This window comes from Typopeltis vanoorti, chromosome 14, assembly GCF_054136105.1.
Source record: "Typopeltis vanoorti isolate ZY-2024b chromosome 14, IOZ_Tvanoo_1.0, whole genome shotgun sequence".
Lineage (NCBI taxonomy): Eukaryota > Metazoa > Arthropoda > Arachnida > Uropygi > Thelyphonidae > Typopeltis > Typopeltis vanoorti.
In genome coordinates, this window is record NC_143562.1 from 66,038,174 (window position 1) to 66,048,050 (window position 9,877).

Here is a 9,877-nt window from a genome sequence, read left to right on the forward strand (position 1 = left end):
TCCTCGAAGCGGTCGAGGTTTCAAATCGTAATTGAGAACGTAAACGGCCACTAGGCCTATTGAAAGGAGGAGGAGGGACCTCTGTGATGCATACATCGCCCCCTTACTAACTTTTATAGCACTGTCTGCAGAAGGAAGCCTGTTGTAGGTCCAATTCTAGTTGCCTATTACAGGAACTGTTTCGTAAGATTTCTTTTATAAAGGAAAAAGTACTTTTGTTCAAAAAAGTACAGGTTTTCCTCCATTTTTTCATATTAGAAACTTGTTTTTAATCCTGCAGCTCTGCAAAAAATCATTACAGAACACTCACGATTACATATAAATAACTACTCCATAAGATTAGCCAGCCAAGGTTGGTCGATTGGCAGAGCTTCTGCTACTAATGGCTCACCCAAAATCGTTAAGCAAGTTTGAGCGCGATTAGTAGTTGGAAGGGATCAATCGTTCGATGCTGTTGGCACACTCTCCCTCGATGAGTCTTTGGACTCCCTGGAGGCAGAACCAGCGCTAGGGTCTTTGCCGCCGCACTCAATTTCTATCTAAGCACCCCTATAACGATCCGGGCGTGTGTGGTTCTTTTACGATAATAAAAATTTTAATTATTTGAAATTTTTTAAATAAATTTTGACAGAACAGCCACACGTTGGTTCGCTAAATGGGGGTGTTGACTAGGCAGGATAATCTTTAAAAACCCGAATATTCAAAAAATTCTCAAACGTTAAAGCAAATTTTGATAAAGCCACTTTGCTTTAATCGGTGAATATAATGAGACAGGGATTATAGCCTCCTTCTCACCGACCCGAATCGTTAACAAAATTAAAATGAATTTTAATTAAAGTTAGAATTTATTTGAACTAAAGTCTAAAACATTCTTGCATTTTACAAGTTACTAAATTCTTAGTAACTTGTAATAATTTTTATGAGTGGAACTCTCTTTTAGGAAATTAAAAGAAACTTAAGATAGATGAGAAAATAAGAAAAGAATTCAGAAATAATTAGAACATTTAATATAAGTATGCAAAAAATAACATCTTTACAGAATAACAGAAAATAAATTAAATTACATAAATATACTTGAAATTTTTTAATTAACATTTTAGGGTTTTTGATGTCATATTCACAAAATTAGAAATAATGGTCTTAACGTCTAATTCCGCATATATATCATTTTCAATAGCTATTAACCAAACTAACAAGCCTTGTATGTGACATACTTGTTCTCAAGTAGGTTTTAATCAATTTCAACTTGGAAAAGCAACGTTCACCGCTCGCTACACTAACAGGTAAGGTTAATAGTATTCTTAAAGCAATTGAAAAGTTAGGGAAAGATAAATTATTGGATACAATAAAATTAAGAATATCGAAAGGGTTTTGAATATTTAAATTATCCTTCCGAAAAATATCCCGGAAAGCACATAACTCGTCATATAGTTCTATTGTATTTACGTCTTTATTGTTGCCGTCCTTCAAGAGAATCTCTAAATCGTCACAATTTTTTCGTAAATCTTCGTTATTAATTTGTAGTAATCTATACAAGAAATTGAAATTATCATAATATGTTTTTAGTTGTTCAAAACGTTCTATTATCGAACACATTGCAACGTCTAGAAGTGTATAAAACACATTCACTCTAAATTTATCTTCTGGCGATTGTGGCGTTTCATCACTAGCTCGTAATCAAATTGTCGTGTCTTCTTTCGTCGTCGGACTTCCGTACCAGTTTTAAATTCTTGTTCTCCGTCCACCTCTTCACTCAGTTCTTTTGCCGTTTTTAGAATTTCTTTAAAATTTGTATCTGATCGATACTCTTCTAAGAATATTTTTAAGTTTTCGATAGATTCTAAAACAAGTGTAATGTTCATATTTTTGTCTTTAAGCATTTTACTCACAGGGTTTATTCTGTTAAGTAAATCATGCCAAGTTATAAGAGAGCAAATAAATTTGTAGTCGATTATTTTATCACAATGTTTGTGCTTCATGCTGAGTTTCTTTATTAAAATTTTCATTATTAAAAATTTCAAAAAGTGCATCGTAAATTTCTCCTAATTGATATCATAGAGGGCGGATTGCATTAATTTTACTTTCCCATCGCATTTCTGATGGCTGTTTTAATCTTAATTTTTTTACAAACTTTAAAAGGATTGCCCAACGTTTGTAAGAGAATGAAAAGAAATTGTACATTTCTTGAATAATTGCAAAGAAACTAATTGTACCTGCATTCACTTTGGCTGCACCGTTAATGATTAAATTTACAGTATGAACAGCACATGGCACGTAAAACGCTCGAGGATTTTTGTTCAAAAGCAAATTTCGGAGCCCATATTTTTTCCCTTTCATATTTGTCCCATTATCATACCCTTGACCTCGCATGTCTTCAATGGGAATGTTCCATTTTTCCAGTTGTTCCATTATTGTTGCACATGAACCACGTCCTGTGGAATCTGATATGTCTGCAAAACCTAAAAGGTTTTTCCCTGATCTTGACAATTCCATTGTCACAGGAAACAAAACGAATAATAATGGTCATTTGTTCTGTTTGACTTGCATCAGGTGCAGTCTAAAATTATGGAATAATATTTAGATTTTCGAATTAATAATAAAATTGTATCCCTGATTGCGTTACTTAAAGTTTCCAATATTTCATTTTGACTATCTTTACTCAAATAGTGAACTCTATTGTTTCATTGTAGGGTCCTTTCAACATGATTTTCCATAACGGGATCAAACTTCGCAAACAGTTCGACTAATTTTTTAAAAATTGCCGTTATACCGTTCATATAATTTATCAGATAATTCGAAAAAGCTAAATTTTGGCTACCAAGGAATTTTATAATTTCAATCAAGCGTTCTAAAACACTCGTCCAATGTTTCTTTTCCATTTCATACACGTTTTGAGTCTGGAAATTAATAGTAGTTTTGTTTATTAAATTTTTATCAAGTTCCTTCAATTTTAAGAAATTTTTCATGTGAGTTAAACTAGTCTGATTTCTATGCAAAGTTGTACTTACATTTCTCCAATCGTTATAACTTTCTACAAGACTACTTGATTCAGTAGGTGCGAAAAGTTTGCAACAAAAGCAAAAAATAGTAAAAGGGATATATTATATTTTTCTATTGAACAGGCCCCATTTCATTTAAAACAACTCGTAATTTTTCATCAATATTTCCCCATTCACCTGGATCTTGTAAATTTACAGAGACTAACAATGTGTTAGTTACGTGGTCAACTACAACTAAATTTCTCCTAACTGTTTTTCACTTAAATCCTGCGTCTTGTTATCTTGTTCAATAGTTGCAATAGTACTTTCATTTAATTTCAAACTGGACGACGTGCACGGTTCGTCAACTCTGATTTCTGATGCATCGAGTTGGTCATAATCTGCATCAGAATATTTTAATATTTTAACAAATTTATTAAGAGCCTCAATTTGTTTCTTAATATCTGCTTCTTTCGCAGCATGACGCTTACGATTTTGTTCACCGGATAACTGTTTTTTTTTTAATTTTTGATTCCATTTCTATTTTATACCCACAAGAAATTATTACACAACAGGACACAGAGACCAAATAATAGTCCACACTGCGCTCCTGTCAGTAGCCTACTGAGATGTGTACCCTATTACTGATTAACTAGCAACAAATGTTTTGTACGAAAATTCGTTTCTGCGCATGAAAACCGTTCACCGTTTCACTTTAGATAGATTGCAGTAGACACAACATTCTGCAGGCAAGCATTTAGCCGGCTCTCGCTGCAAATTATAAACAGCCGGCTGATCAAAGAGGCGGCAATATACAATTTTTTTTTATTATTCCGTGTATCCGGCCTTATTTATTTTAATATTGATCATTCTAAGAATTTTTTGTTTTTATGATAAAAATTTTATTTCTTAAAAATGAACTTACGAACCGTGTCCCGGCGGCGGCGCCCCTTTCGTAGCGGCGCCCGTATGCACCGAATGCTCTGTATGCCCGCTTTCGTCGCCCTGTCTAGAAGTGTATAAAACACATTCACTCTAAATTTAACTTCTAACGTTTCGTCACGATGCTCGTAGTCAAATTGTCGTGTCTTCTTTCGTCGTTGAACTTCCGTACAAGTTTTAAATTTTTGTTCTCCATCCACCTCTTCACTCAGTTCTTTTGCCCTTTTTAGAACTTCTTTAAAATTTGTATCTGATCAATACTCTTGTAAGAATATTTTTAAGTTTTCGATAGATTCTAAAACAAGTGTAATGTTCATATTTTTGTCTTGAAGCATTTCACTCACAGGGTTTATTCTGTTAAGTAAATCATGCCAAGTTATAAGAGAGCAAATAAATTTGTAGTCGTTTATTTTAGCACATAATGTTTGTGCTTAATGCTGAGTTTCTTTCTTAAAATTTCAAAGAGTGCATCGTAAATTTCTCCTAACTGATATCGTAGAGGTTGGATTGCATTAATTTTACTTTCCCATCGCGTTTCTGATGGCTGTTTCAATCTTAATTTTTTTGACGAACTTTAAAAAGTTTGCCCAACGTTTGTATGAGAATTGTATATTTCTTGAATAATTGCAAAGAAACTAATTGTATCTGCATTCACTTTGGCTGCATAGTTGATGATTAAATTTAGAGTATGAGCAGCACATGGCACGTAAAAAGCTCGAGGATTTTTGTTCAAAAGCAAATTTTGGCGCCCATATTTTTTCCCTTTCATATTTGCCCCATTGTCATACTCTTGATCTCGCATATCATCAATGGGAATGTTCCATTTTTTCAGCTATTCCATTATTGTTGCACATAAACCACGTCCTGTGGAATCTGATATATCTGCAAAACCTAAAACGTTTTCTCTGAATTGACAATTCCATTGTCACAGGAAACAAAGCGAATAATAATGGTCATTTGTTCTGTTTTACTTGCATCAGGTGTGCAGTCTAAAATTATGGAATAATATTTAGATTTTGGAATTAATAATAAAATTATATCCCTGATTGCGTTACTTAAAGTTTCCAATATTTCATTTTGACTGTCTTTACTCAAATAGTGTACTCTATTGTTTCATTGTAGGGTCCTTTCAACATGATTTTCCATAACGGGATCAAACTTCGCAAACAGTTCGACTAATTTTTTAAAAATTGCCGTTATACCGTTCATATAATTTATCAGATGATCCTCGAAAAGCTAAATTTTGGCTACCAAGGAATTTTATAATTTCAATCAAGCGTTCTAAAACACTCTTCCAATGTTTCTTTTCCATTTGATACATGCTTTGAGTCTAGCAATCAATAGTAGTTTTGTTTTTTAAATTTTTATCAAGTTCCTTCCATTTTAACTCTTTAACATACCAATTAAAAATCAGAAAGCGGTCGTTTTTCTGCCAATTTTTTGGGCGAGGCCGATTTGCTGGATCAAATTCATCATTATATCAAACATAATGATGAATTTGTGCAAACTCCAACGAAATTGCCGATACACACCGTTGGCAACTTTTCTCGGATGAAAGGAAATAGGCACAAGATTGTCTGGCGTCTATATTCGGTTGTATTTATATGTGAAACCAAAATTCAAAATCAATTTTGGTGCAATAAACAAAACACGTATCACAGACGTCTTTGTATGTTAAGGGGTTAGGAAATTTTTCATGTGAGTTAAACTAGTCTCATGTCTATGTAAAGTTGTACTTACATTTCTCCAATCGTTATAACCTTCTACAAGACTACTTGATTGAGTAGGTGAAAAAAGTTTGCAACAAAAGCGAAAAACGGAATTTAAAGTTTCGGAATAAATGAGCCATGTTCTTGGCACGAGCTCCCCGTTTTCCATTTTTCTATTATAATACGTGTCGCCAAACTTACGACCTATGTATCTCTGGGATATATTATATTTTTCTTTTGAAGAGGCCCCATTTCAATTAAAACAACTCCTAATTTTTCATCAATATTTCCCCATTCACCTGGATCTTCTAAATTCACAGAGACTAAAGGTGTTAGTTTCGTTGTTAACTACAACTAAATCTTCTCCTAATTGTTTTTCACTTAAATCATGCGGCTTATTATCTTGTTCAATAGTTGCAATAGTACTTTCATGCAAACTGGATGATGTGCACTGTTCTTCAACTCTGATTTCTGATGTATCGAGTTGGTTACAATCTGCATCAGAATATTTTAATATTTTAACAAATTTATTAAGAGCCTCAGTTTGCTTCTTTATATCTGCTTCTTTCGCAGCATGACGCTTACGATTTTGTGCACCGGATAACTTTTTTTAATTTTTGATTCCATTTCTATTTTATACCCACTAGAAATTATTACACAACACGACACAGAAACAAAATAATAGTCCGCACTGCGCTACTGTCAGTAGCCTACTGAGATGCGTACCATATGACTGGTTAACTAGCAACAAATGTTTTGTACGAAGATTCGTTTCTGCCCATAAAAACCGTTCACCATTTCACTTTAGACAGACTGCAGTAGACACAACATTCTGCAGGCAAGCATTTAGCCTGTTCTCACTGCATAATTGTAAACCCCCGGCTGATCAAAGAGGCCGCAATGTACAATTTTTTAAAATTTTTATTCGGTGTATTTGGCCTTATTTATTTTAATATTGATCATTCTAATAATTTTTTGTTTTTGTGATAAAAATTTTGTTTCTTAAAAATGAACTTATGAACCATGCCCCGGCTGCGGCTCCCCCTTCGCAGTGGTGCCCGCATGCACGTATGCCCGCTTACGCCGACCATGCCTGGAGGTGTTACATAATAATAATAATAATAATAATTAAAAAACAGTGTCTTATCCAGCACCTCGTTAGCTGACACACCCAACTTTGGCGTTAGTGAGAGATGGAGATCGGCTGCCAACCGTTCGTCTAATCCTTTCTGGGGAATGAAAGAGTTAATGGATTTATTTATGTGAATAAATAAATAGAAAATAACACACAGTACATAATATGCTTCCCGAAGATCATAAGGTCCGGAAGTTAATTGTAATGTTATTTTATCTTTCTCCCAAGAGAGGGCGCTCATGTATTTACACGTAAAATTGTAATGGATAATGCCTACCGGTCTGCGGCACGTGTTATTGAGGGCTGTTCAGATCAGTCAAAGCGCTAGTATTTTATCGAATTTCAAGACTAATATATCTCTTTCTTGTATTCAGGTTACCAAGTGTAGCTCAGCTGTTGCTCCACTTATTCTTAAGAGAAATATGTCGTACTCAATAATTGAAAAGGGAACTCCTTACACGGCAGACTACAGAATATACTTCAGTAAGTTGGCTTCCTGTAATTATTTTCATTGAAATATTCGCTCTCTTAATCGTTTATTTCGTTTTTTAATTATTTTTAGTTTACGGGCATTTGCGTCTGCTTCTGAAGAAGTGCATTTAGCATATGTTGATCGAATATGCTTAAAATCATACTGCATAAAATTATACCGAGTTATTTTTGATAGTGTTTCTTGCTTTGAAATATTGTGAAGTCTTCTCTTTGTGATTTTTGTAGATCCCTCTTATATCCCCCCCCCCCTAAGTAGGATTTAACTTTACAGCTATGAAATCATCATCGAGCATGTTGATCGAAGATCCCACAATAGCGAAGATTATTGAACTTATCACATTAGATTATACATAAATATACAATATGATGATAGAATTTTTTTAACGTAAGTTTGGTAAATTATAAGTTTTATGTGTTAATGCCATGGTGCAGTGAGGCTGTAGAGTAGATGCTCCCCCTCGGTGAGTCTATGGACTCCCTAGAGGTGTCAAATAATAATAATAATGCCATATGATAAAATTTGTCATATGGCTCATTCTACGTGAGTGCCGTTTGATCTTAAGGGATTTGTGTAGTTTATCTTTTACGAAAGTAGAAAGATAAAACATTTTAATGATAGAGGATTATGAAATGACTGAAAGGATATTAAATAAATTGATATATGGAAGATTAAGAACCGAAATGTCTATTCATTTAATTTGTAGTAAATCTAAGAATTATTATTTGTAGTAAATGAATAATAATCTTATTAATAAAATGACTAATTGAATTAATCGCAATTAAAAATTAAGTAGACGAAAAACAGTATGGAGTCTTGTTTATAATTTTTTACTATTTTTGCGCGCTTAGCAGAAAATATTTAAGTACAGGTATCCCTCGCTTAACGCGGGATTTGATTAGCGCTGCGAAATTAATTGCGGCAGTCCCTTGATATACGCGGCAAGAGTTTTGATTAACGCGCCTTTAATCCCGCGGAGCTCGCAGCTGATCTGACAGATACATGCAAAATGTTTAATATAAATATTCTTACACAATTCAGTGTATAGCTTAGAGGTCATGAGTAGCTGTGCATTCATATGTTACGCGTGATATTCTGTACTGTTTTATCGCGGTATATCTGAGAGATACCGTGACCTCCGATGTCAGTATAGTATGGTTTATTTTTTTTTTCTTTGTTCAATAATTTCTAGATTGTAATTTAAAATAAATAATCCATCAAGTATTACTTAAATAGAGAGCCAAAGGCTTATTTATCATACATTTCCTCCAGGAAATGTGCTTTACATTATGCAAAATACTAAGGAAAGTGATCTGGACTAACTCCACCTTTACTACGAATTGCCCATAAGGTTGCTTATGCTTGCATCTGCCGATAGTTTTAATTTCTATATATTCAGCACGAAACTCTTGTAGTCAATGTTGGATTCAATATCCACTTAATTTGTACCATCATGTATTATATTTGCAGTGTTTTTTCTTTGTTTTATTGCTTGTTTGCCAAGGTCTGGAGAGTCATTTTGCTTGTTATTGTACAATTTATGCTGATAAGAAAAAAAAAAAAAAACTAAAACTGTTCAAATGACTCTTGACAACTTCTTTTGATAAAAAAAATTGCAGTAAATAATGTAGGTACAACTATTCATTAAACATTTACTTTGCATTCATTTTTTATCTTTTCTAAAAGAGTACCATATAAAATGAATTATTAATACAGTAATCGATCAGGGACGAATTGTAATTTTTACCATTGATTATTTGATTTGATTAACGCGATTTTGATATACGCAGTAACATCGAGGGATACCTGTACATCTTTCTCTTTTGTTGTGACAGCAAATAACAGATTGGCATCTTTTTGTGTAGGTATTAATCATTATTTTATTGTTGTGACGTTATGAATGATTTTGATTCTTGGTAGCTATTCATGGGCTCTGCTAGAACACTGGAGTTTTTTTCAAGGGCTTTGTGTGTAAAAAAATGTGTGTGGAATGATGAGCGGGCTAAGTGAATCAGAGTAAAATAAATATTGAGAATTTTCAGTGGACGAACACAACAACAGCCAAAAAAAAAAAAAAAAAAAAAAAAACTGAGGGGGAAACAATCACCATTTTTCCAAAGCTAAAATCTGGATACACCATTGCATTGATGCATGACATGTGGGCACACATGCATTTCAGTTATTCCACATTTTGTAATACGAAGCTGTTTTATGGATATGCAATATTTCAGTTTTGTTATGATATTAGGCTCATAATAATATGGTGGATTGTAGCTATCTTAGTTACTCCTGATGAGGGGGAGAGAAAGGTATGCTGATTGTTTGTGTGGGATTGTATAAAATGATGTCACAGATGGATCAAGACCTGTGAAAATAGGGATTTTTTGCATAGTATTTGTTATGGCTTGTCATAATTCAAGAAACAAAAGGGACATATGCTTAGAAAGGAATGCAGTCATTTTTGGATATCTGAAAGAATTATGAGTACATTTTGGTGATATAATATTACAATAATTACAACAGTAGTTATTAGAAATGATGCAGATATACTGGTGCTTCAAATCAATTTAAATAAAGTGGGTATGTGGCTGACAAGTGGGGATATCAATTTAACACCAGTAAA